The sequence below is a fragment of the Peromyscus leucopus genome, chromosome 9 (assembly GCF_004664715.2).
Source record: "Peromyscus leucopus breed LL Stock chromosome 9, UCI_PerLeu_2.1, whole genome shotgun sequence".
Classification (NCBI taxonomy): Eukaryota; Metazoa; Chordata; class Mammalia; order Rodentia; family Cricetidae; genus Peromyscus; species Peromyscus leucopus.
Genome location: NC_051070.1, coordinates 59,146,447 through 59,173,231, shown reverse-complemented (window position 1 = coordinate 59,173,231; position 26,785 = coordinate 59,146,447). Strand labels below are relative to the sequence as shown.

The 26,785-nt window shown below is 50.2% G+C and overlaps 1 protein-coding gene across 3 annotated transcripts in view; it reads left to right on the top strand.

Moving 5' to 3' along the window:
- Positions 1–937: 937 nt before the first annotated feature.
- Rp1l1 (RP1 like 1) overlaps positions 938–26,785 on the top strand; it is a 47,658-nt gene continuing 21,810 nt past the window's right edge. The window contains exons 1-2 of one of the 3 annotated variants that reach the window (XM_037208463.1): positions 938–5,053; positions 5,491–5,941. The gene's annotated coding sequence lies outside the window, so the exon portion shown is untranslated. Of the gene's footprint in view, positions 5,942–26,785 lie in introns of all 3 variants that reach the window. The other 2 variants (XM_037208465.1, XM_037208462.1) reach the window with 2 other exon arrangements.

Genomic DNA, 26,785 nt, shown 5'->3' with positions numbered 1-26,785 from the left:
ATTAAGAAAGCCATAAGGAATAGACCAATGAGCAGTATTTCTCCATGGTCACTGGTTTAGTTCGTGCCTCCAGGTTCCTGCCTCCAGGTTCCTGCCTTGAGTTTCTGCCTTGGCTTCTCTCAATGATGGACGGTGACATGGAAACCAGATTAACCCTTTGCTTTCCAAGTTGGTTTGTCAGTGTTTTATCACAGCGATAGAAAGCCGACTAAGACCCACAGTGGCGGCGTCACTAGGGGAGGGGATCTTTCCCCACTGCCCCTCACATGCACCCTGACCCTTTTCCCTGCTGACTCCTAGCCAGGGGAACTTATTGATCGCCATGTTCTATGTCTTGCTGTGCTGGGGACTGAGCTTCTCACTGGAGACCTCTAATCTGTCTTTCATGTTGACTACCCTCCCCAGCCCCCACACAGAGGCACGCATGTATCAGTTACGTGGGTTTGGCTGTGCCAGGGTTTGTAGTCATTTAATCAAGCCCCAAGCAAGGTGCTGCTAAGTAGCACTTAGTAGGTCTTTGACGATTGCAGCCAGCTCAGCGTGAACAGGGGAGGGTCAGGAGAGGGCTTTAGGAGCAAACTGCCAAGCCAGAGCTTGTTCTTGGCCTTTTCTTTCCCCCTCTTCCTAATCGGAGCACAGACACACGGTGAGGCTTCGGCTAGCCTGTAGACCATGGGAACAAGGCTGGCTTCATAGGGGAGGCTTCCTAGACTTTGAAGAAGCCATTTTGCCCCTTCCTTTGCTGTCTCCCACGCAGAAACGCAGAGATGACTGTCGAACACCACCAATCATGCTGCAAGCACATGGCTGAGTCCCATCCTGGGCTCCCGGAGAACGTCAAGCCCACCATATCTCCTCCATCAGCTGCCTGGCTGCACTGTCCTAGATGGGAGGCAAGGAGGGAACACTTCGTATGTCCGGTTTAAGGTGCTGGCCCTTGGGGTTAGAGTTCCCAGCAGCTACACTCAACCCTCTGAGTCTCCCGTTGGGTCAAATGAGGTCATCGGGAGGTGGGCCAAACCAAAGAGGAGGGGCTCTTGTTCGTGAAAGCAAAGTGATTTTCCAGAACCAGGAAGTGGAGGTGCAGAGGTTTCAGGATGTCCCCCCCTGTCACCCATGGGAGCTGCATGGCCCACTTCCTATAAGGGCCCTGAGAAAGTGACAGTCCGCCCAGTCATTCAAAGAGAGTTGCCTAGGACTAGAGGAGGCTGGGAGACCTGCTCTTTGACACAAAAGTCGCCCCATCAAGGACAGAGGGTGCTGCTGCTGTGGGGCTATCCTACCTACCTGCACGTGTCCTCTCCACATCAATTCAGCGTGCCAGGGCCTGAAGGCTATGGTGCAGGTGGAAGCCTTGCTGGCCCCAGGAAAGGACGAAGAGCATCATTCCAGGTGACTGTGTCCAATGGGAGCCTTGCAGTTGGGAGTGGGGGGACAGTCACCCTCAGTGCCTCCTTTCTTCATCCATCTGCTCACTCAAAAATGGCCACTGAGCATGTAGGAACTGTTTGGCCACATTAGACATGAGCTGTGATTCCCACTGGGTAGCTATTTCCATCTTCGGAAGCCTAACTCCTGGCAAGTGCTAGGAGTTGGGTGGAGAAGATGCAGATGCTGGAGAGCACAGTGTGAGTGTGCATGCTCAGGCCTGGCGGGCGTGTGCTGAAATGTGCCCCTTGCCCCTCATTGCCGTGTTAAAGTCCTCAGTACTTCAGAATGTGAGCATGCTTGCGCATATGGTCTTTAAAGATGCAACAAAGGTAAATGAGATCTTTAGGAGGGACTCTCATCCAATGTGGACACCTTGATTTTGGACTCCGAACCTTGGGAACTGCCAAGTATGTGTCCCTATCAGAAGAGGGCAACAGACATCAAATGACCATGTAGGGTCATAGCTTTCTGAAAGCCAAGGAGAGATGCCCCAGAAAGAACCAGCCCTGTGGACACTTGACTTTGGACACCCATCCTCCAGAACTGAGAATGTGTCTGCTCTTTGAGTCCTTTGGTGTGTAGAACTCTGTTACAGCAGCCTGAGCAGGGGCATACAATGGGTGGACGCGGGCTCTTAATGGGAGGGTTGGGATGAGGTATGTGTGGGTCAAGGGGCAGGAGCCAGGATTTGGAGCCAAGCAACTACTATGCCTCCTGAGAGAATATAGCATCCACCCACATCTTGTTAAAGAGGGGGAAGACGAGAGTGTGGGAAGGATCAGGGAGGAAGATTCGGGAAGCAGGAAGGTCCAGCATTACAAAAGCCAAGTGTGGCATGTGGCTTCTGCTGGGTCTTTATCATTGAGTCTTCACCGAGCCTGATCAGACCACCCAAGAAGACTGATTTCCTCTGGAGTTGATATGGATTTCCTGAGTCTGTGTCCCTTCCTTGTCCCCACTCTTATTTATTTAGGCTCATGGGTTCATAGGTGTCAGCTGTTGGTCACTTGGCTTTGTTGATTCTGGGCCAATGCTGAAGCAAAACACCATGGTGGAACAAAACCCCCAGGATTTAACAAAGCTGCTTACCTAACAGTCGTAGCCAGGGAAGGGAAGTGGGGGTGAAGGGCATGCTAGGACAAGAGATGCTCTTCACAGGCACGATCCCCATTGGCCCAGTTCCTCCTCCTAGTCCTACTTCCTAAACTGTCAGTTCTCTGTATTTGCATATACTATTTGTCCTGTGCTTCTGAGCCTCAGGTTGCAGGCTTACTTGGCCTCAGTGGTTTTGTTTCCCCCTGAATGTGGTGGCTTTGTGATTGTCCCTGTGGCTCCCTAGGCTCTGGTCAGAACCAAGTCTCACAACCAGGACTCGTAATGAGATCTGTTCTTTGGAGATGTTGAGGTTATCCCTGGTCCATGTCACCAACCACGCAGCTGGACCCTCCCCTCTCTACTAATGAGGCCAATAGTGTCACATAAACCAGTTTCTAGCCTCAGCAGCATTGATAGAGGGAGCCACCCTGTTCATTGTTGGCTGCTGAGAAGCATCCCAGGCCTCTGCCGACTAGATGTTAACAGCAGGCTCCCTGCCAACTATGGTGTCCACAGCATTTCCAATCCTTGTATTATGTCCCATAGGGTCAGTTCCTGCCTGCCTGTTGATGGCTGATGGTCTAGAGCCACAGTGCCCATGATGGTTCATCATCACTGTCAACTGGGCTAGATTTAGAGTCGCCTAGGAGACACACCTGTGCCCATGTCTGTGAAGGCATTTCCAGAGAGGATGAACAGAGGAATGATGACCCACCTTGAGTGTGGGTGGCACTAACTACCCCATGGACCAAGGTCCCAGACCGAATAAAAAGGCCAGCAAGAGAAAGGGAGCTGAGCTCTGTTCATCTCTCTCTGCTTCCTGACTGTGGATGCAACATGGCTTCTCCTTACTGCCACCACGGCTTCTCCAAAATGGCGGACTATGTCTCCTTGAGCAACGAACCTTTCCTTAAGTTGCTTTTGTCAGAGATTAGTCCCAGCAGAGAGAAAAGTAACAACCGCTACACTGAACAGCTTTTATTTCTGAGGAGCATAGATGAGCCTGGGAAGCCCAGGTCAGTCTTCCCACCAACCTTGTGCTTGTTTCCTCCTTGAAGTAGTAACAGGCCAGTCTTCCTGTACAGGGCTGTGGACCAGCCTACTTCTATCTTTATGCTTTTCCTTTCTTCTCTGTGTTGATGAACATGGAGCAAAAGGTGCACATGTATGCACAAATATCCTGTTCCAAATAACTGGGACTGTCCTTTACCTTCTGTCCCTCATCAGTGATGTTGTTCCTGTCACAATGATGCTCTAGCTCTAGGACTTTAGTAGCCTCTGCTGTCAACTTTGCTCAGTTGACAGGTTCTCCTTTGGGTTGCATGAATTATTATGAAACCCAGACCAGCATTTCACTTGAACTGACTTTTTTCTTGATTCTGAAACTTGATGCCAGCATCTTTGAGAATTCGTGGCATCCTCTACCATGGTTCCTGGAGTGGTTGGAATACAGTGGAAGTTATAGAGTCATGAATCTTCTGTGAATGGCTACAGTGTTACAGGTCAGTGACCTTTTTAGAGATGAAATAACTTGAATCTGTTGTCCATATGCTAAAGTCTAGGTGACTACCCAACTCATTGACTTACAGCCCCCCATAGTAAGGCAAAGTGATGTCTTGATTGCCTGAGGGTGGTCCAGGTTTACTCCTGTTGTCCCCAACCTAACTGGTAGTGTCTCCATTTTCTCTTCAAAGTGCCTTGGTTTTGATAGTAAAAATATGTGGCCACCCAAGGAAAGGCTACCATGCCCACTCCCCTTATTTCACTAAATGTAGACATTAAACAAATGATACCTTCCCTTTACTGGCCTAAAACATAACTAACCCAAACCCCAGTGAACACTCCTCTGGCCAGTGTATGCTGATGCAGATCCTTAGTGGCACCGCATTTCTTAGACACCAGTGACCTTGCACACTTTGCAGAGGTTCAGTAGATAGAGACAAAACAAGCAGGTGCGCACGGAGAGCCCTTCATGTTGCCCGTGTTTTGGAAGAACTAGTGTTTTAGCCTATGAGATCTGATAATGGTTGTTATAACTTAGCAAAATGCCTTGAGTGGGCCCAGCTGGCTCATTATAGTGACCCCATCCCTGTGGCTCACATTCATGCCCATTTGATCACTGGGATGACCAGATGTGCCTGTCACCCAGAAGGAAACCCTCCTTGAGTTCATTGCAGAGTTGACCAGGCTGGAGCGGATGCATGGCAGCTCAGCCTCCGTCTCCCGAAGGCAGCATCACCAGGAATTCTCACAGGTTGCTCTTTCTCCCATCACATTCCTACTGAGCAGAATGCTGGGGTGCACGTCACAGTTCACCCCCTTCCTCCTGGCAACCATGTATCTACACTGCGACATTTTTGTAAAACAGAGATTGTTTTGTCTTCAGAGAGGTTGGATTTGATTATTCCAGCCTCCTATCATTCCCCTTGGTTGTGGTCAACAAAAACCAGTATGGCTGACTCAATTTGAAAGAGTCATGGGAACCCTCAGAGGGAAACTGGATGTCAGCTGCTGGAGGGAAAAACAGGTGAGAGCTCTCCCAATACCTGAGAAAAGCAACTCAAGGAAGGGGGAGGGGGTTTATTTGGACTCATAGTTTGAGGACACTGCCCATCATTGCAAGAAGTCAAAAGGGAAAGGAGCTGGGAGCCGCTGGTCACATTGTCTCCACAGTCAAGAAGGAGAGAACATTCAACACTCGTTTGCCTTCTCCTTTTTATTCAGCCCCGAGCCCTGGCCTGTGGAAGAGTGCCACCCACATTTAGAATGGAATTTCCCACCTTAATAAACTCTGTCTAGAAACTCCCTCTCAAGCATGCCTAGAGGTTGTTTCCATGATGATTCTAACCCCATCAAGCAAATAATCAAGATTTCCCATCATGCCATCCCAGGTACTCTCCTCCTGTTTCTCTGCCAGCTCTCCTTGGGCTGGTGGCCCACATCTCCCTTTCTCTCTTCACTTAGTGCTCCTGCTTGTTGTCACCTGGGCTGTGGCCACTGCAAGGGCTGAAGTCAAATGGAGACCCTCGGGACTTGAAGGTTCCCCATGAGCACACGGCCATATTGTGCTGTCCTCACAGCCATCCTGAGGGCCGAGGGCCAGAAGCCGTTTGTGTAAGTGCACAAAGCTAATTATTCTCTCTGCAGATGGTGAACCCCTGTAATCTTCTTGGGCTTGTCATAATCCAGCCTTTCTGGAAGCTGCTGAGGTGGTGAGTCTCCATGTGAGAGGGCCAGTGACTGGGCAGAGAGTTCCAGAAGCCACAGAAGAACACCCTGAGGCATGTCCAGAGGGTCCATCAAAAGGCCCACAGCAGCTACTGGGAGAGGAGCACCCTCCACCTCAGCCTGACCTTGATTGGCTGTTCCCTGGGCTCAGAGAGCCGAGCCATGCCCAAGCGCTCCCCTGAAGACGGTGAGTGCCTGCGTAGCTACCTGTAACCAGTGAGATAAACCACTGGGGGTGGGGAATAGGAGGACCGACTCTGGGAAGTCCTCGAAAATGGGGAGGCTTTTCTGCTGCAGCTGCTGGTGGTGATGCAAGGCTCCACTGCCTCCCCGCAGCCTGCTGAGCTGGGAGGAGATCATGTTGAAACATGGTGCTGTCACAGCAGCCGAGTTTCAGGTTCCTGCAGATTGATTTATGGGTGTCAAGGCTGCAGCCTGTCCGGTCCTTCCATCTGGACCTTTGAGGGGAACGATGCAGTTGCTAAAGCCACCAAGAGGGAAATTCCTTCCCAGGACACTTAGGGTCCCACAGTGGAAGGAGAGGTGTCAGCCGGCCCTGCAGGGGTGAAGATATCCAGGGAGGAGGGGCTGGCTCCTAGGGAAGGGTCCAGTTTGCTTCTAGAAGACCTAGACCTCAAGCAGAGAGTGTCAAAACCAGGGTCTTGGGGAGCTGGTGCTAGGGCTCTGTAGTAGATAGTTTTCCTAGCATATGAAATGCCCTAGACTCCATCTCTAACAGGGCAAAGAAAAAAAAGGGGGGGGGGCCTCGAGGACCCTGAGTATGACCTATGGAATTTTCTAGACTAGCCTCAGGGCTAGCATCCTTGTTCATTTCTACAGGAAGTAACCAAGATGCAGAGAAACTGAGTACTGGAAGGACCCCAGAGCCAAACAGGATGTTCGTCCCAGTCAAAGACTCCTCGGGAGGGTGGGGACAGTGCCGCTGCCCTGGCCCAGGTTCAGTGATGCGGAAGCCAAGGTTGGGGCAGTAGGGTGCCCTGAAGGTCCCAAGGCCTGTGAGCGAGGGTTCATGCTGAGTCTGGGTTCCTCAGACCAGCTCCAGCATCGTCATCACTGTGCCCATACCTCAGCTTTGACTTTCCCACGGGGCCACACCCTGTATCCCTCTCACGGAGCACTGAAAGCTCCCTCCATGGAGGGGAAGTCCCCACCCTCCCCAACTGCTCCACAGTGACAAGGAGAGAAGGGGGAGGTGAGAGGCATTAGCCACTGCCTCCTCGTCCTCCTGACACAACCCTGGGGAAGATTGCAGCCCAGCCCTCAGGAAGGTGTAGCCTCAGAAACGCAGGCCAGGCCGACAGACAGTGGAGACTCCGCCCCCCACTGCCCGTAGGAGTGGGATTGAATCTTAGTTACCCTCTTAGTGACAGAGACTTCTAAAAATCCTCTTACAAGTCAGAGTGACCTCAGACAGGCCGTTGTCTTAACCCACAAGACAGGAGAAGAGCTGTCGGCCATTCTCAGCGCCTCAGGACCTGTGTGTGTGTGTGTGTGTGTGTGTGTGTGTGTGTGTGTGTGTGTGTGTGTGTGTGAGGGGGGGACAGAGACAGAGAGGCAGAGACAGCCAGACACAAAGAGAGATAGGTGTGCACACGTGGGTGTGCATCCAGGCGATCATACAGGCATGGGTGTGCATGTTTGTGCATGTGTTGGTGCGCTCCTGTGTGAGTGAGCATGTTTAAGAGGAAAAGCTGGTGTGGCAGGGGACCCCTGGCCTTTCAGTCACCGGTGGGACCCTGCTTTGGCCGATCAGGTAGTGCCCTGTCCTGAACTTTGGTCTACCTGGCGGAGAATGAGGAGTGGACTGAAGGAGGAGGCCATGTACCTTCCATCGCCATGGCCCAGTCCTTAGAACCTTTCCCTGAAAAAACCCACTTTCCAATCCTTTAATCATCGTGGCTGTTTTCCTCTGAACTTCTTCCAAGAGACCTGTGTCACTCCATAAGTATGTCACATAAATTAGTCAGTAAATCGGTCTGTCAGCAGGAGTGCTTAAGCAAGCACCCTGCGGCTTGCGGGAGATGCCCGGCTGATACAGCTCAACCGCTCTGCAACCGAGAGGGCTTTCACCTTGCCTCAGACCTGGGGTTCATTTGGCCAGCCATGGCCTGGGGCCTTGGGGACTCGTGGGGAGGACATCGATCCTTTTTTAATGGCACCCTTCCCCAAAGATCAGGGCCTTCACCCAGCATCTCTGAGAACATGGCATGTAGACATCAGGTGGGCACCAGCTGGGTTCAGAGGTTGGCTAGGCACTGTGAGCGCGGGGACAATGAGTGGGAAGTCCCTGGCCACCAGAGCGAAAGGCAGGTGCGTCAAGAGACTGCAGAAGCAAGAAGGATAATGATCCCTGGTCAGGAGCCAGCCAAGGCCAAGGTTGCAGACAGAACATTGGCGTTGCTAGGTGGGCTGCTTTGCAGGACTCAATTTCCTGATACAGTCTGATGAATACAAAGTGGGGTGGCTCAAAGAACCCAGAACCTGGAGGAAAGCAAACTTGTATTTTACTCAGCAGCCCACAGGCACCTCGAGCAGTCCGTTTCGTCTTTCAGCTAGATCCTCTAAGGCATTAGGGGATGAGGGTCCCACTAGGAAGCTGAGATAGCGTCACTTACCTGGGTGTCTGAGACAGAGCAGGTGACAATAGACGTCTCCTCCCACTACCCCCACCCTGGTCTTTCCACTCTGACACTGTGACCCAGTTTCTCGGTGCTCTGCAGCTCCTATGGGTGAGATTGATCCTGAGCTGGGGTGCTGTGCTCCATGAGTGAGAGTCGCGGTCTAAGTTGGCAATGTCCCCTCTAGGCTCGTGACTGATCTCCGGCTCTCTAGTTGGTGGCTATGTTTTGAAAGTCGTGGTACCTTCAGTAGGCAGGGTCTAGTTGATGGAAGCGGGTCACTGGGGATGGGCCTTTGAAAGTTATGGTGTGGCCCACCTCTGGTGCCTTCCCTGCTTCCTGGGCCACTGCTGTGTGCACTGTCTACCTAGCACACACAACCCTACCACCACAGACAGGCCTCCTCCTGGGGCCATGCTTTCTCCACCGTGGCCACGATGAACAAAAGTCTCTCTGAACTGGGAGACAAAGACATCCTTCCAGTCCCTTCTGCCAGGTGTTTGTGTTGCAACAAGACATAAGCAACAATGTTGAGTCACCTATGTGGCCTGCACAGGACTGTTGTCCTCGCTTTTAGATCAAAGACATTTCCTTTTAACCTTAAAAGCAATTTCATTTCGCACGGTCCCCTGCTTGGGGACCAAACAGTCTAGGCTTGGCAGTGTGACTGAACTTTGTTTTTTGTTTTTTTGTGTTTTTCTCTGTGGCTGGGAACACTGTTTGGGTTTAACATCTGTTTGCAGTACTGGGAAGTATTCAGTCTTGGTCATGACCTACAACTAACTTGGTGAGGACTAGTTAGGAGAAAACAGTTGGCAAAGCCAAGCTTCTCAAACTTTACTTACATCTTTACATCACTATCAGCTGGAGGTTGGAATCAAAAGTACCCCACTGGGCTCCACACACCACCCTCACCCTAGAGAGGGGACCCTCAACTGCTGGGTCACATTTCCTTTGAGATCAAACAACCTTTTCATAGGGGTCGCTTAAGACCATCGGAAAACACAGATATTAACGTTATGATTCATAACAGTAGCAAAATTACAGCTACGAAGCAGCAACGAAATATTTTTATGGTTGGGGGGTCAGCACATGAGGAACTGTATTGAAGGGTCGCAGCCTTAGGAAGGTTGAGAACCACTGCCCTAGAACCTCTGACCCAGGAAGTCTGAGCTCTGTGTTAATTTGTGCCTCTAAGAAGCCCCTCCCCAGGGGGAGGCACTGAGGCTCTGGGTTCAAGGGCTGAGAAGCCCAGGTGTCCCCTCTCTGGGTGCACTGGCACTTACTCAGCTAATTGAGCTAAGCCTTCCTTGCTACAAACTTCCATCCTTTAGACTAGACAGTTAGTAACTACACACATTCACAAAGCACTCTGTGGACTATGAAATGTCATATAACCATTAACAGCTTGACGTCTAATTCAGCTTCACCTGCCTTATGAAATGAGGATACTGAGTTATTTTTGTAAAGATTAAGTAAATTAGTCTACATAAAAGCGCATTGTGAAACGCAAAGAGCTACCAAATCTTGTTCTTTTAACTTCCCTAATCCTCCATTTCCTCACCCGTATTGTGACAGGGTGTCCCATGAGCCATCCTGTGTGCCAGCCTCAGTCACAGGACACCTAGTTCCTATGGATGTGGATAATGCAAGACTGCACTGCATCTTCTGTGGATGCTCTGAGTCATGTTGACTCCCTAGGTCAAAGCTGCATTGGAGCCCACGGTTACCAGTTAGGGTGTTCCTGGCCATATGATGAAGGGCTCCATGCTAGAAGAGAATTTAAGGACATGGGACTTCTTGACTCATCTAACAAACATTCCACAGGTGTGGTTGACTAACTCAGTTGTTGATAAAGACTCTGAAATCTTGACTTTCTCCCCATGGTTACATTGTGGTTGCAGTTGCACCAGGCATCATACACACATACAGGACAACATCCAAAAGCAAGATGAGTGCCCTACTAGTACCCTTTTCATGGATGAGAAACCTTTTTCAGAATCTTCTCATTGGCTAGGGTTCTGTCACATGCCCTAAAACAGGGAAATGGAATAAACACAGTTGGCTTGGGCTATGTATTGTATATTCAGTCCCTGGGTAAAAAGAGACCCAGGAACTATGGGATGCTCCAGAAAACTTGTGTGGAAACAAGAATCGGTGCAGAAAGGACTAAGGAAAAGGGACCGCCTGTCTATCCACCCTCCAGTCCTCCTCAGCATTTCTCTGCTGGTGATCATTCCACACATCCCAAGCTCTTCTTGGCTCAGAAAGCACAGCCAGAGAGGGACTTGGCAGGTTCTCCCCAGCTACCTTCCTTGAGGTTGCTGAGCTCCCTGGCAGCCAGGGCCAGCAAATCACAGTAAAGCAGTCATCTTGTTGGAGGGGCAGAGCAGGTCCCTGTGGGTCAGGACAGATCAATAAGTCACAGCCTACTGAACTTATTGGATACGGTGTCTCTCTGGTGAAGTCCTGGACCTGGGAAAGCGCATGAGCATCACTGTGTCACTACAGGAAGTATACCTGCTTCCTCTTAGGTCCATCACTTCTTGGGTAGCTACAGTTGACTCATTATGTAGGCGAGGCTGGCTGCTGAGTCTCAAGGTCCTCCTGTCTCTGCCTTCCCAGGGCTGGGATTATAACTACACATGACCATACTCAGTCTTTAAATTTTTATTTATTTTAATATTTTAAACAAAGGTTCTAGGGATTGAACTCAGGTCATCACACTTATAAGGCGAGCACTCTACACATTAAGCCATCTTCACAGTCTACAGTGGGCTGGATTTTGCTGGCATTTTGAGAAGGCCGGGCATGTCGCTGGTCTGATTTCATTCTTCCTTCAGAGCCTTGTGAATCCACAGGGAGTGGATCAGGGGTTCCTGAAGAAGAGAACTCACCAACAAGCCTTTCATCCCTGTCTGGGCTCAGGAACAGCCAGGCAGCCATGTGAGGAGGCAGGGACAGGGAGTAGAGATGGCATTTCCCATGGCACTGGACCTTTAGGCCTGGAGTGTGGGTCCCTGGCACCAATCCCTTTCGGCTTCTGAGAAGATGCATGGGAAAGCCGTGAGCCTGAGAGCATTGGAGCAGCTGAAGGAAGGAGTGTGCAGAAGTGGGGGGAATAGATGTGAGGAAGTAGATGCTGGGAGGGTAGGACACTGTGTCCTACCCCTCAGGTGTGTGCTGACTGTTATTGCTTAGTAAAGGTGTCCGATCCAGCTGATTGCCCAGCTGGAATCTCACAGCAAGCAGTGGGGGCCAAGACCTCTAAGACCAACCCTACCTCTTCACTCTGCTCATTTGAGGCAAAGATGTGGAGACCACGCCACAGGGACAGAGAACCCAGGACCTTGGAAGGCACATTCCCAGGCCTGACTTACGGTTCTTTGTGATGAGAGTTTTAAAATCCCAGAACCATGCATCAGACTTGTGCTGGCCTGGGATCCACATTAGCTAGAGATTCAGAGCTGCGATTTTCAAATGGGTGTAATACTTGGGGCTAGGTGTGGTGGTGAACTCAGGAGGTAGAGACAGATGGATCACTGTGATTTGAGACTAGCTTGGTCTATATAGTGAGTTCCAGACTAGCCGGGGATACACAGTAAGACCCCTGTCTCAATAAAATAAAAGGGCCCGTGGACATGCACTGAAAAATAATCGCAGCAGAAAATACAAGGGTTTGAGAGGATGTGGAGAACCCAGAAGCCTTGAGTTGAGCACTGTGGGTTGGACTGTAAAATGGTATGGCCACTGGCCATTGCTAGATATGCACCCCCAAAAGACTGAAATCAGGGTCCTGGACAGATGGCCAGCACACCATGTTCACAGCAACACCGTCTATCAAGGGACCAGTGGAGAACAAACTATGAGCTGTCCATACCGTAGAGCATCACATAAAAAGATCTTGACACGTTACAGAGTGGATGAACACTAAAGACTTGAAAGAAGCTGGTCACAAAGGGCAGATGCTGTGTCCATGTATAAGAAGTCCATAGAGTGATCAAACTCATAGGGACAGAGAGGAGAGTGCAGCCTGTGTTTCAGCTGGCTTCTTGCTACTGTGGCCCAAATACCTAACAGACAGTTTAAGTTGGCAGGTGGGGGGAGTTTTGTTTTGATGTAAGGTTTTGGGGCTTCACTTAGCCTTGTCAACTTGGGCAGAGCATCCTAGTGGCAGGAGCTGGGGGAGAGATGTTTCCCGGGGACTGAGTTCCGGCCTGGGATTGTGAGAACGTCCTTGAGATGAAGGCATTTGTTTCACAGCCTCATGGCTGGACTTAAGGCCACTGGGATACACACTTTAAGTATTTGTCTGACTTAGTCAGTGTTGTGTTCGGGCACACGTGCCACGGCACACTTGTGGGGGCCAGAGAACCGGTGTTGTGAAGTCGCTTCTCTTCTTCCGTCTTCTCATGGGTTTCGGGATTGAACTCAGGATGCCAGGCTTTTGCAGCAAGCGTCTTTATCCTGCTGAGCTGTCTCCCCGGCCCCTGGAAGGTGAACTTTAAAACAGTGCAGATGGGTACTCTTTACCACCACTCAAAGGAAACACACACACACACACACACACACACACACACACGCACGCACGCATGCACGCACGCACGCACGCACGCACACACGCACACACGCACGCACGCACGCATACTGAGTACAGCAAGAGTACAGGCTCTCAGCTGTCACACGTAGGTTCTGGGCAGTCAGCTGAGGAGGAGGTTCGAGGGCCATGACTTCTTAGGTGTCCTGGTCACAAAGCCCTGTAGAGGGAGGTTAATGAGAAGGGGGGCAGAGGGAGGAGCCAGCCATCATGGAGAGTGCATGGACACTGAACCAGTTTTGCAGGGCTTTCTGAAGGAAGAACAGCACCATGTCACTGTTCTTTGCAGCCCCTGGGGACTGCCTGTGGATGGGGACAGTCTATGGGTGTTTATTGTCTTGTAAGGGGAGATCCAGGGTCAGGCTCCCCAGCTGGAGGAATCTCCCAGGCTAAGGCTGCTCCTTGAGAAGACTGTGATGGTTTGAATAAGAATGACTCCCATAGACTCCTATATTTGAATGCTTAGTAGTTAGGGAGTGGCACCTTTTGAGAAGGACAAGGAGGTGTGGCCTTGTTAAGGGAAGTATGTCTCTGGCAGCAGGCTTTGAGGTTTCAAAAGTCCAGGCAGGCCCAGTCTCTCTTATTTCTCTGCTTGTGGATCAGGATGTAGAACTTTCAGCTACTTCTCCAGCAGCGTGCCTCCACGCCACCATGCTCTCTGCCAGGGTGTTGATGGACTAAGCCTCTGAAACTGTTAGCGAGCCCCCAGTTAAATGTTTTATGTTAGAAGAGTTGCCTTGGTCAGTGTGTCTCTTCACAGCAATAGAACAGTGACGGAGACGAAGATGGAAGACCTGTACCCAGTGACGTCCAGCAGGCTTCTGAGTGCCACTGCCTTATCCTGTGCTTCACTTTCTGTTCCATACGGAAGCCACTTGTCCAAATCCCCAGGCCCAGAAATGGACAAGCCAGCTTAGAGCCACCCTGCCTGTCTGTGAGTCCCATGGACCACTTTAGATGTGACAAGAGGCACCAGTCTTTCCTATCATGGCACTTCTTAGGAGCATGGAGTCCAAGGTCAATGGGATGTGCCTCCCTTGCCCTTGAATAAATATTTTTCATAAGGACATGGAATTCTCTGGGTTTCCAGGGCCTGTGTCAGCTCTCTTCTGGGTTCATCCTCCCAAGGGGCCTGGTAAGACATGCAGAGATCCACCCATGGGTGCTGTAATGTCTTCTGGATGGTCATTCTCAGCCATCACTGTTTTCTGTAGTTCCATGTGAGAAATCGGGGTCCATGGCCAGGTCTGTACCTCCCAAGGGCAGGGCTGTTTCAGCATGGAGAACAGCTCAGAGAATGAGCTGCCTGCTATGTGCTCTGGGGACGGTAGCTGTAGGAAGGTGGTGGCCTTCCAATGACATGGCAGGCCTCGAAGATGGTTTCCTCAGGCCTGCCTGATCCAGCTCCTTACTGGACCTCACCGCCCTGGGGGAGATTAGAATGAAGGACTGCTGTCCGGGTCTTTGTCTCCAGTGCTTGGCATCTTCTTCACAGAACATAAGGAGCACACACAAATACCCAAGTAACAAGGAGTTGTATTCAGTGCCAAAGTGGAAACACAGGTTAGGTACACTGCAAGAGAGCAGCGGGCCCAGAGCCAGCATGCAGCTCTAGAAGCCATGGTCACTGCCCAGGGCTTCATTTCTTGGGTCTAGGAAATGGAGTTAAGTTGCTAGGGGCAGTGTGGATGCTTTTCTGTTTTAATTGATGGGCTTAGGTTATACAAGCTTTTTATTGACTGTGCATATCCTTTCCCATAATGCATCTGATTTTAATCATATGCACACCCAGTCATGTATAGGTTATAAGATAGCAAATAGGGAATTCCTCCTAAAAGTTCACTCAGAGGACACAATTTGCCCTGCTGCACATGTACCCAAACCTAGTCTCTGGGGCACTGTCTCACTATCCCTACTTTCAGGATGTGTTTCGGGATGTGTCTGGCCACGAAAGAGGAGTCACTAACGGTTGCTAGGCAGCTAGAAGCCAGAGTGTCTCGACTGCTGTGTGGAGAGGGGTGTGTGCAGTTTGACGTAGGTGGAGTCCTACACTGCTAAGTGTTGTTAACAAAGGGGTATGTGTTAAATAGCTCACACCAAGTGATGTTCCAGGTTGTTGAGCTCTCTGTAGGCTTGCCTGTCTCCAGACTCCTGAGTAAAACTAGAGTGATGAGCCAGGCAGCAATTGCATAGGCCTAGGAAGAGGCAGGTGGATCTCTACGAGTTCCAGGCCAGCCTGGTCTACAGAGTGAGTTCCAGGACAGCCAGGTCTACACAGAGAGGGAAGAAAAAAAACCAACCCTAGAGTGATGGTTGCATGCTCCCTGAATAGAACTCGGGCCCATCAAGATAAAAGGGACAGGAAGCAGAGCACACTTCCCCAAAGCAGAATTGGGATGCATGCTCTCGGCACCTGAAAAGACATTCTCACATCCCAAGCCACGCCCTGGCTACATGCCCCCTGTTGACAGATGTTGGAAGGTTCTGTTCCCTTCTACTCCCGATCTTGCTCCACTTACCCCAGGCCACTCTGCCAGCATGATACAGGCTGCACCCAGTTTTATTACCCTGGCCTTATGAATCAGTTTCTCATACATTCTGGTGGCTTCCATCTTCTGAATTTCCATGGATCTATCAACGCCTTTTCTTGGACGTAGCTTGGATGGCTTACTAGACACCACCACCTGCCTGAGTGAGGCGAGCCTGCAAAGCCCCAGGCAAGGAAGGCACATTTTCTTAGCTCCCACATCGGGCTGTTGGCTGCACCAGGCCCTTCTCTTGGAGACTGTTTTCATCATGCAGGCAGGCATGGCCTCATTCCAACTCTTCCCAGGATCTCTGGTACCTGGTGAAAGAGAAAGAAAAAAAGACAGTGTCATCTTCCTCCTCCCTCCTTCCCTCTTCCTCCTCCCTCTTTCCCTCTTCCCCTCTTCCTCCTCCCTCTTCCTCTCTTCCTCCTCCCTCCTTCCCTCTTCCTCTCTTCCTCCTCTCTTCTTTCTCCTTCATCTTCCCCTCTTCCCTCCTCCTCTCCTCTCCCTCCTCCTTCTCTTCCCCCTCTTCCTCTCACCTGTGTCCTCCTGCCTCGTTTTCATCATCCTCTTAACCATGAATGCTCTCCTTCCTTTCTGTGACACATCCCAAATCTTCAAGTCACTGGTGGAATCCTGGCCATCCAGGAGAGCAGGTGCACTATAGATGATCAGCAGGAGAGAAGCCTATAGACCAGCACCACTGCGCACCATGCCTTTCAAAGAAGTGGAACCCAAAATTTGTCCTGGCTTGTCTAATTGAAAGCCTTTGTGGGTCTAAGAAGAAGCAAAACCCTCCCTCCCCCCCCCCCCCACCCCCGGCCTTCAGAGAGTTCTTTTTCCCTTTGGAAATTGGTCGTTTTGCCATGGTCTGCTCTGCCTCCTGAAATCCCCTGCTTGCTCTTCCCTTTTGTTGGAAGTAGCTACTTCGGGTTTCCTGAACACACAGAGAATTCTGTGCAACCCAAATGCAGGTGGGCAACTTGAAGGCACATCTCACTACCAAAGAGGCACCATTTTATATTTTAAACTGAACTTGTAAACTGAGTGAGTTAAGCTGGGGAGATGACTTAGTCCACACAGTGCTTACCTTGAAAACAAAGACCTGAATTTGATCCCCAAACCCATCTGGAAACGCCAGGTGTGGTGGCATGCACTTGTGATCTCAGTGCTGGGGAGGCAGAGACAGGAGGATTCCTGAGGCTCACTGACCAGCCACTCGGCTCCTCAGAGTCCCAGGTCCCCATGAGAGATCTCCTCTCAAAATTAAGGTGACAGTATTTCTGAGGGACAACACTTGAGGTTGCTCTCTGGCCTCGACATGCATACACAGACACATGCATACACACCCCCTTCATGTGTGCCCGCCTGAATACATGTATGCAAATAACAAACTGTTATTTACCAAAACACCACTAAAAGGTCCCGAGACAGTTCTGTAGGAAAGCACCTAACATCTCAGTTGCTTATCTTCCCCCAGAAACATTTCCTAAGAAGCTCCTGGAACCTTTTCTTCTCCTAATCTTATCTGGTGCGGATGCTATTCCCTCTGATTTTCCTTCACTTCCGACTTCCCAGCCAGTTTTGATCTGCTGAGCTGTGGGTGTCTAGTGAGAATAAATGTGGGCTTTCTTTGCTCTTCCAGTCCTTCAAATCCACCCCTTAACTTTTAAGCACAATTAAAATCCAATCAACCAATTCCCAGTCCCTCTGTGGGAGCTGGGGATGCTTTGGGACCTAGCAGGGGAACTTGGACAGAGAGAATGGACGTCCCAGTTAGGGCTGGCTCTAAGGCATGCCATGTAAAATCAACTCTCAGTGGATCGGGGCAGTCTGAGGCTGCTGTGTTATCTCGGAGGCCATTGACACTGGAATTCCTTCTGTCTTCTATCTTTAGGACTGGATTCTCTTGTGGTTACAAAATTGTTTCAGGAGCGCCAGCCATTGTATGCACTTTCCAGGTACCTGGAAGGAGCAAGGGGAAGAGGGAATAGCAACCTTTAAAGGGGTTTCCTAGAAACCCGTCCAAATGACTTCACCTAAAACCCCTCGGCTCACACCACCTGGAAAGGAATGTTGAGCTGTTTCATGAACTGAGAATACTTAATGCAGCGTCATATGAATGAGTTTAATAGTGAATTTGCAAGCCAGGACAGAATGGATGATTTTGATCTCTGTCATCTTTGGAGTTTTTGTTAAAACTTTGCTTTTAAAGAATTATGCCTTTTATTGTACATAATTGCTGATTTGTATGCAGGTGTGACAAATAACGCAGATGAATTGCTCATGTTTTCAGCCAGGTTCCCACCATACACCCACACCCATACTCCGCACACTGCTTGTGACAACACCACTGAGACACTGACCTTGATCCAATGAAGACAGAGACACTGATGTCCCAAGATCATCCCAGGAAGCCTGTAGGTGCCCTTCAGCAGCCACGCCATACCCACTTCCCTCCGTTTGAGGCTGCCTTAGCTCCCAGCAAGCACAAGAGTCTCCTCCTTGTGTGAGATTTTGTCATTTCCAGATTCTGTGTAAGTGGAGTCAGAGCATGCTGTGTTCTTTTTCCTGGCTGACTTATATTCCAAGGCGCGGACATCCTGTCATTGCTGCTGGTGTCATTCTGAGAGACATCTGGCTGTTTCCAGATGACATGGTGGTGCTAGCCTATAACCCTAGCATCCTCAAGGATCACTGTGAGTCTTAGCTGCATAGAAAATTCCAGGTCTGTCTGCACTGCAGAATGAGATCTTGTCTCAACAACAAAATGTATTGTGTATGTGTGTGTGTGTGTGTGTGTGTGTGTGTGTATGTATGATGTGAGTATGAGGATACATGTATGTGTACATGTGGAGGTCAGGGACAGTTTTGTAGAGTTGGTTCTCTCCATCCACCTTTACAGGCATTTTGAAGATCTAACTCCAGCCTCCAGATTTTCACGGCAAGCACCTGTACCTGCTGAGCCAGCTCCTGTCTCCTCCCCATTTGTTTTTAAAGCTGCTGTGAACATAGGCACACAGGCTGTCAGGGGAGTCAGAGTTTTAATTCCCTGGGATAAGCATTCAGAGGCAGTTAGCCCAGGCATTAGCCTATGTTACCCTATGGCAAATTAAGATAAATAAGACAGTAAATAACCTGTAATTGCCATAGTAAAAGGCACAGTAAACATTGTGGTGCCTCTCCTTACATCTTTGAGTGTGAATCTCTCTTTTTTTAAAATTTCACTTTATGTGCATGAGCACTTTGCCTGCATGCATAAATGCCCACCAGCACCATTGGCTTGCCTGGTACCCACAGAAGCCAAACTGGGGGGCATCAGATTCCCCAGGTACTCGAGTTACAGATGGTTATGAGTCGCCACGTAGGTGCTGAGGACCAAACCTGGGTCCTCCGGAAGAGCAACCAGTGCCCTTAAGCACTGAGTCTTCTCTCCAGCCCCTGGCATGTGCATCTCTGTTTTGTCGTCTCCTGCAATGTTTATTCCTGTAGACAGCCTGCAATGTTGAACAACCTCGACACCCCAGCAGCTCAGTCCACACAGGTTACTATCTCAGTAATATGGAGCTGCTGTCCATTCAGGCAGCCCTCGGAGGCAACTGTCCTGTGGGAGAGCACTTGGGTCCAAGTGGCTTTAGCATGGTAGCTCTGCTGTCCTGAGGAACAACCCTCTAAGTGATCCTCTGACCTTCGAATGTACATACAAATACATGCAATATGCATGATTCACTGGTGAGAACTAGTCACATGGCCCCACCTCACCACAGGCCACATGGCCCTCAACTCTCTCTTTCACAAGAGAGTGTGGGAGGAAGGACGAGTGTGGCCTGGCATGAAAAGGGCCACATCAATGTATCTGCTCCTACTCGTGAGGAAATGTGTCTTAGTTTATAAGATGATATCATAATGCTAATACAGTCCTAATATAGTCTACTTCCCACAAATTCTCCCAAATAGAATTATAGAATAATTTATCATATAATAATAATAATATTAATAACAATAATTCTTGATATATTTGGAAGCTTCTGATGACTCACAAAACAATGCTATGGTTAAGATGAGAGGGACCAAGTAGTTCCCTTTGCATCACATGCTCTGCTTCCTGGCCAGCATAAGGGCCTGTTAGCTCACCCTCAAATCTAGCCAGTTTCCAAACTTTCTTTCCCATTTTGATGTCCCTATGAGGTAGATCCATTCTGTGTTTGTGCGCATGCACACTCATAGATGCATGTGCGTGTGCATGGATATGTGTGCATTTCTGTGAAGGCCAGAGGTCAACATGGGCTCTTCCTCAGTTGCTCTCTACCTTGTATTTTGAGACAGAGTCTCTCACTGAACTAGGGACTTGTCAGTTCAGCCAGGCTGGCTGGCTAGAGAACCCCAGGGATCTACTCGTCTCTGCCTCTCCAGTGCTGGACTTACAAGAGCTTGCCACCACCCCCGACATTCTCACTCTCGAGAGTGAACTCAGATCTGCACGCCTGCACAGCAAGTGCTTTACCAAATGAGCCGTCTCCCCGGCTCCTTATCTCATGTTTTATTAAGTAGAAAATCAGAGAAACAGTGTAATAAGGGAACACTATGACCAACACAAAGCAGGCAGCATCTGTGCACCAGGCCCTAGAAGAAGGAGAGTGCCCCAAGGGCTTTACTCACGCCACACCCTCCCTTGTGCCAGGAGTGCCTTTCATCCATTCGGCACATTCAACCCATTCCTCTATCATATTTGTGGAGTGAGGGCCTCGTAACCTAACTATAGTTTAGTCAAGATTTCCCTGAGGTCAGGAAACAGGCTCATGGTAAGATGCTCCAATAACAGGTTTCATTAATAATAATAATTGTGAAACATCAGCAAGAGGAAAAGAGAAAAGAGTTGGGGCAGGTAAATGGGATCAGGAGAAATGTGCATTCCCAGAATCCCTGTAATACGACATCTGGATGTTCTCTCTCTCTCTCTCTCTCTCTCTCTCTCTCTCTCTCTCTCTCTCTCTCTGTGTGTGTGTGTGTGTGTGTGTCTGTCTGTCTGTCTGTCTGTCTGTCTGTTTCTGTCTGTCTGTCTCTCTCTCTCTGGCCCCTTCTTATTCCCTCTCTTGGACACAAGAACTATCGCATGATGATAGTGTTGTGCATACAATGTCTAGGGTGTGCAGGAGCCCCAGCAGGGGCAACTCAGCTGCTCTCTGGGAGTGGCGAGGGATCTCCAGCTGCCTTAGAGCCTATGCTCATCTGATGAGCCCCACTAATGGGCTTAAGGATATCCTTCTGTTGGGAAGCTCCCTGTTGGCACTCAGTTCAGGGCCCAGCAACTGTGCTCATCACTTAAAACATTATTTTATGTATACAGGTGTTTTCCTGCATGTATGTCTATATATCACATGCATGCAGTGTCTAAGAAAGTCAAGAAAGGCCATCAGACCTTCTGTATCTAGCATTATAGGTATTTGTGAGCCAACTTGTAGGTGGTAGGAACTGAACCCAGGTCCCCTAGAAGAGCAGCCAGTGCTCTTAACCTCTGAGCCATCTCTCCAGCCCCCCCCCCCCCCGCCCCCCACGACCCCTCACTCTGAGTAGAAATTTTAAGAGAAAGAAAAACCAAGGAAGTAGGGATTCGGGAAGATGGCTTAGATGTCCAAGTGTTTGCTATGTAAGCATCCAAACCTGAGTTTGGATTCCTAGCAACCATTAAAAACTAACAAGAAAAAAGAAGAAGAAGAAGAAGAAGAAGAAGAAGGAGGAGGAGGAGGAGGAGGAGGAGGAGGAGGAGGAGGAGGAGGAGAAGAAGAAGAAGAAGAAGAAGAAGAAGAAGAAGAAGAAGAAGAAGAAGAAGAAGAAGAAGAAGAAGAAGAAACAAAAAAAAAAAAACAAGTTCAGTATGGCAAGGGTGCAGCTGTAATCCCAGCTCTGGGGAGACGGGGACAGGAGGATCCCTGGGGCCCCCTGGACAGCTAGTCTATCTGACTGGGATAACTCAAGGTTCAGCGGGAAGCCTATCTCAGAAAATAAGGAATCTAGGAGAGCAATCCAGAAAGAGCCCCTGGCCACTGCATGCACATGAAGATAGCTGTAGGTGAACACACACACACCAGCCAAGGTAACAAATTATTGCAATTCTTTAATATTTTTCTTGCATTAAAACTGAATCTCTTGTTCCTGTGCCCAGCTGCCTAGGGAAACTGCTTCCTGATGTCCCATCAGTAGACTTGGCTCAGGGCCTGGACGAGACTCACAAGTGCCTGTGAACACATAGCATGGAATTAACTGTGCCCTTGCTGGCATGGGTGGACGAGCTCAGCTAATACCACACATTCACACACATCAATGACGTGAACCAGACCTGCAGCTAACAACACATCCAGCCTGGCAACGTGTAAATAACATGGGTTATTTCCTATCGCTTTTTCATGCCCTGGCTTGAGGCAGGCTTCCTCCACCTGGGGCTGCCTCTGGGACCTTCTAGGCCCTGTGGCGAGTGCCACTGCCTGCTCTGGTGGCAAAGAGGACCCAGCTGGGGTCTGCCTGCAGGAGGAAGAGGCCATCTCAAGGTCCAGCTCCTTATCAGAAGGATGCAGTCTTCAGAATCCCCCACCCCCACCCCGAGTCCCTGCTTCCTTCTGGATCTCAGAGCATCTTTGATCTGGAGCCTAGGGCAGTTTTCCTCTCTCTCTTCCTACTTCCTCCCTTCCTTTCCCCTCCTCCACCAATTTAGGGAAATTAACTCCTATGTAGGAGATAAGTTGCCACAAGTAATAGCTAGGTTAACTCTTTCTTGGCAGGAAAGATCAACTGATCTGTGACAAGGATGTAAATTTCATCCTCAGCAGGTCATGTGGCTATAAATGGAGGCATCTTAAAAATATTATGCATGTCTGTATATAATTTAATTTATATAATACTATGTACATATATAAAGAGGGGGAAGAGGGAGAAGGAGGGAGAGAGAGAGAGAGAGAGAGAGAGAGAGAGAGAGAGAGAGAGAGAGAGAGAGACTCATGTAACCCAGGTTATCCCTGACCTTGTGATCCTTCTGCCTCAGCCTTCTAAGGGGATTATAGCCATGTGCTAACACACACCCAGCTTATGTGTATGCTATGTGTGTGCATGGGTGTGCATGGATGTGTGCAGATCAGAGGTTGGTACTGAGTGTCCTGCTTGTTTTCTACCTTATTTTCCGTGACAGAGTCACTGAACCTGGAGCTCACCACTTTAGCAAGACTAGGTAGCCGTGGGGTCGCAGGGATCCTCCTGTCTCTGCCTCCCCAGAACTGGGATTCCAAGCTAAGCCTCCATAGGTGCTGGAGGTCTGAACTCACGCTTGTGTGGCAAGCACTTTTCCCACTGAGCCATCATCCCATCCAAGCCCCGGGCCCAGCTTTTATTGTGGTATCTTTTCTACCATCTGAAAAATAGCTTGTCAAAAAGAGCTTAAAGGAGCCTGTAGGGTTTATGAACCATCACACAGTAGGCATCATTAAACCTATTGATTGGTTGGCTTGCTGTGTAGCCAATAGGTAAATGCTGAAGGCAATCCGATCCCTTCCTATGAAAGGCTGGCATAGGAATACCCAGCCACTGTGGCGCTGCGAGGCTGAGCCTGGAGCGCTGGCGGGTATAAGGTTCTGCTGGAAGAGAAAGGCCTCGGAGACATCCAGGAAGGCTGGGCTCCCCCTTACCTGCCCAGGTCTGGACTCTCTGCCCACATTGTTTTTTGAGCTTCACATCATTTTCCTCTAAGGATCCCACTTAAACAAGTGGCTGGAAAATGGGTGACAATGTCTTTCATCTTACCAGTAGCATCCCCTGCAGGACACTTGTCCTGGGGTCAGATCAGTGAGGTCCAAGGCTGGTCTGGCTTTATGCAGTGTGTCAAGGGACTATGTGGGCAGGCTGACTCTTGTCCACATCAGGCCGGCTCAAGGCTAAACTCATCCCACCTAAGAGCCTTTTCCACGGCTGGATTGCCGACCGCCTGCAGCTGGATCATCAGCTGTGGCTTTGGGAATGGGCTTGTTTATAACGCCGAGACAAAGGGGGGAAGTCCAGAGCTGTGGAAACAACAGGCTTTCCTGTGGCCCGGGCCTTTCATCCAGGGGGCACCGTGAAGCAAGATCCTTGAGCCGCAGCCACCAACCCTGAGATAGGACAGAGGGGAGTGGGGGATAAGAAGGGGGTAAGCTCTATGATTGTGCAGGAACAGCCCCACCATTCCCCAGAGCCTGCAGGGCACGTGTCTGTGTGTCCATTTTAATGTCCATGTCCAGAGACGTGAATGCTTGGGTAGTGCTGAGAGGTTGAATGCCAGGTTTAAGTCTGTTTCTCCTGCTTCTCCTCAAGTAGGACCCTTTCAGGATGGAAGGGGTACAGGCTATCTGCTCCACAAAGTCAAGATAGGGGCCCTAGAGCTCTCAGGATCCCGTCATAGACTCACAGCCTCTCTATGTCTCAATAACTCATTGTACAGATGAGAAAACACAAGCCAAGGAGGTGAAACAACTTACTCACACACCACCAGCACTTTCTGTGTCTTGCTCAGGGCAAGTGGTCAAGAGAGAGCTTGTAGATAAATGAGGGAGAAAGACAAAACAGGCTGTCTGAACCATCACCTACGGCTCCAGCTCTGTCTGCACCCTGGCTACGATTAGGTAGGCTGGAGTCAGACCAATGCCCACAGCAGTTTAGAACTGACTCCAGCTGGTGCTTCCTGGATGGGGATGAGGCATCCAGGCTAGTCCTTGTGGAAGCCTCTGGCTGCCATGTGCCCACTCCCTTGCTCATGTGCTCCCACCAGGATGCCAACCCATCTGCTATGAAAGGATGCGGCCGAGCACTGAGGGTCCCCCCCCCCCTAGGACTGAAACAATGGGGACAAATGATCTTGAACTTCCCTGCTCCAAAATAGTTGAGTTAAATAGACATTTTTTTTTCCTTTGTTAGTGCCCAGCTTCAGATATTTTGTTATAACAACAGGCAACAAACCGTTGAGGGTTATTAAATATCCATGTACCCCTATATCCTCTCAGCTAGATGTTTGGCTTCTGTGGGTTGTCTCTCTAGCTCTTTTGCCTTTCTTGCTTCTGGTGGTTAGACAACAGGAAGCACCAGTGAGGGGTGAGAAAGAGAGGAGAGAAGGTGTCCTTGTTTCCCCATTTCAAGCCCAGCCACAGCCTTGACCTTGACTACATTTGTCTACTCAAGTTCCCTGGATTTTTCAGCTCTGGGGCTTCTGGTCGAAAGGGGCCATTTCCTCTTCTGCCAGACAGACACATAGCCAAAGCTTCCCACTGGTACCGTCTCGTAGGCACATCCTCAGAGGATGCAGGGTGGACTCAGAGCATTGAGTGCTCTGCCAGTGTCTCTTCCCTAAATGATCTTGAGTGAGTGAGTTAACCTTTCGTGTTGACTCTCACCATCAGAGTGACCCCTCAAACTTTGGGTCACCCAGCACTGGGGTAGCTTGCAGTAATCACTCCAGTCCCAGTCCCAGATGTGGCCAGTAGAAAGGGATCTGATTGATGGGCCTGTCAATCTCAGAGACCTCAAATACTATCAGAGCCATCTGGGCTCCTCATAGGCAGCCTACAGCCTGGGCATCAGGTCAAGCCCAGACTGAAAACCTGACGGCCCTTGTGCCCAATGAGTGTCTAATCCTCTCACCCATTCATTCACTCAACAAGCTCTTCCTAAGCACCTAGAGTGTGCTGCATGAAGTACTATGTACTGGGGACTCCCAGAGTGAGGCCTGGTCCTCACCCTTGGCTATCTCCTGACCTAGTAGGAGAAATAAACCAGATGTGCCCACAGCTGTACCGGATCAGCTGGCATGGGGATGAGAGAGGCAGAAATGAGTCACTGCAGGAGTCAAGAGAACAAGGACATGGAGGCCGGACAGCGAGTCCTCTGCCTTGTATTTTACATGGAGGTATCTGTATAAACCATTAACTAGGTTGAAGAGTTACTGGCCACTAGTTAGTCAAACTAGAAGAGAATCAGCAGCTGTCAGTGCACTGATGTATGAGCGGTTCCTCCCATCTTACCTCACTCCCTGGAAACCACAATGTCACCCACCCTTGCACTGGGATGTGGGCTGAGCCTTGAAGGTTGGACAATTGCCCAGCAAATACCAGGTTCAGAGACTATCTCTCCAGTTTCTTCTGTATCCATGTAGGACAGAGAACTACTTCCATGCCTTTCTGGGGAAGAAGAAACTGAACCAGAATGTTCTAGAATGAGCTGTCTCCATCCAGGTGAAGCGTCCTCGAGTGTTACCCACTTCAAACTGACCCTAAGTGGGGGCAGTGGGCATCCCCCAGGGTCTGCTGCCCATCATGGCTCCAGGTTTCTTCGGGTCACCCGGTAGACGGGTGATGGGACTCTGAGGACTGGACTCTCCCAGGCCTCACCCTGGCCTCCTCCTGGGCTCTGCCCCACCTCTGTCTCTTTCCTTCCTCACCGGGACTTGGCCTCTAGTGGCCTCCAGGGCGACCTCGACCATGGTGAGAAGCGTGATGACCAAATGACAAAAACATTCTTGAGGAAATGAGCCTCTCTGCGCGGAGGCCACCGCGGTGTCACGGAGTCCCTCGCTCTGCTGCTGCCATGGAACCGTTCCAAGTGCTCCGGGCTGGTCCCCCTTCCTGTTTGGACTCCAAATTATTTTCCCCCAGGGGACAGAACCTTTTGGGGTCCACGGTCCTTGGTCTTCACCCACCAGGGATGGCTGCCTCCACGCAGACCACACTGCAGAAAGCAGGCTAGGGAAGAAACCATGTTACCATCCGAGAGCTGGCTCCGGGCTAGCCTCTGCCACTTAGGACCAGAGCACAGGGGGGGGGGGAACATGGCACTTTGCCAAGCCACCGGTTCCTTCTCTGTGAGGGGTTTTCCCAGCCTCCTCGTCTCATAGGAACAGAAGAAGAGGCTGAAATAACATGCCTAAGTCTGCACAGACCTGCAGCTGGGTCTTGATCTCCAGCTTCATTTCGCAACACCCTGCCTTGCTCCAAAGTTGTCGCGGTGCCCAACTGCGGTGGCTGCTTTTAGACAACCCACCTCCCCCAGACCCTGCAATACCATTTGCCTCGGGTACCTAGCATGTGCTTCACTCAAACAAGTTCCTTTCAGTGGGGTGGCTGCAGGCCTCAGCTTTCCCCTGCTGCGTGGATGCACACTTTCCCGAGCTCTGACAGAGGACGGGCCCTCCTTGTGGACCCTCATCTGCACCTAGACTTAGTGTCCTGATGGGGTAGCATGGGATTGCCACTCGACTA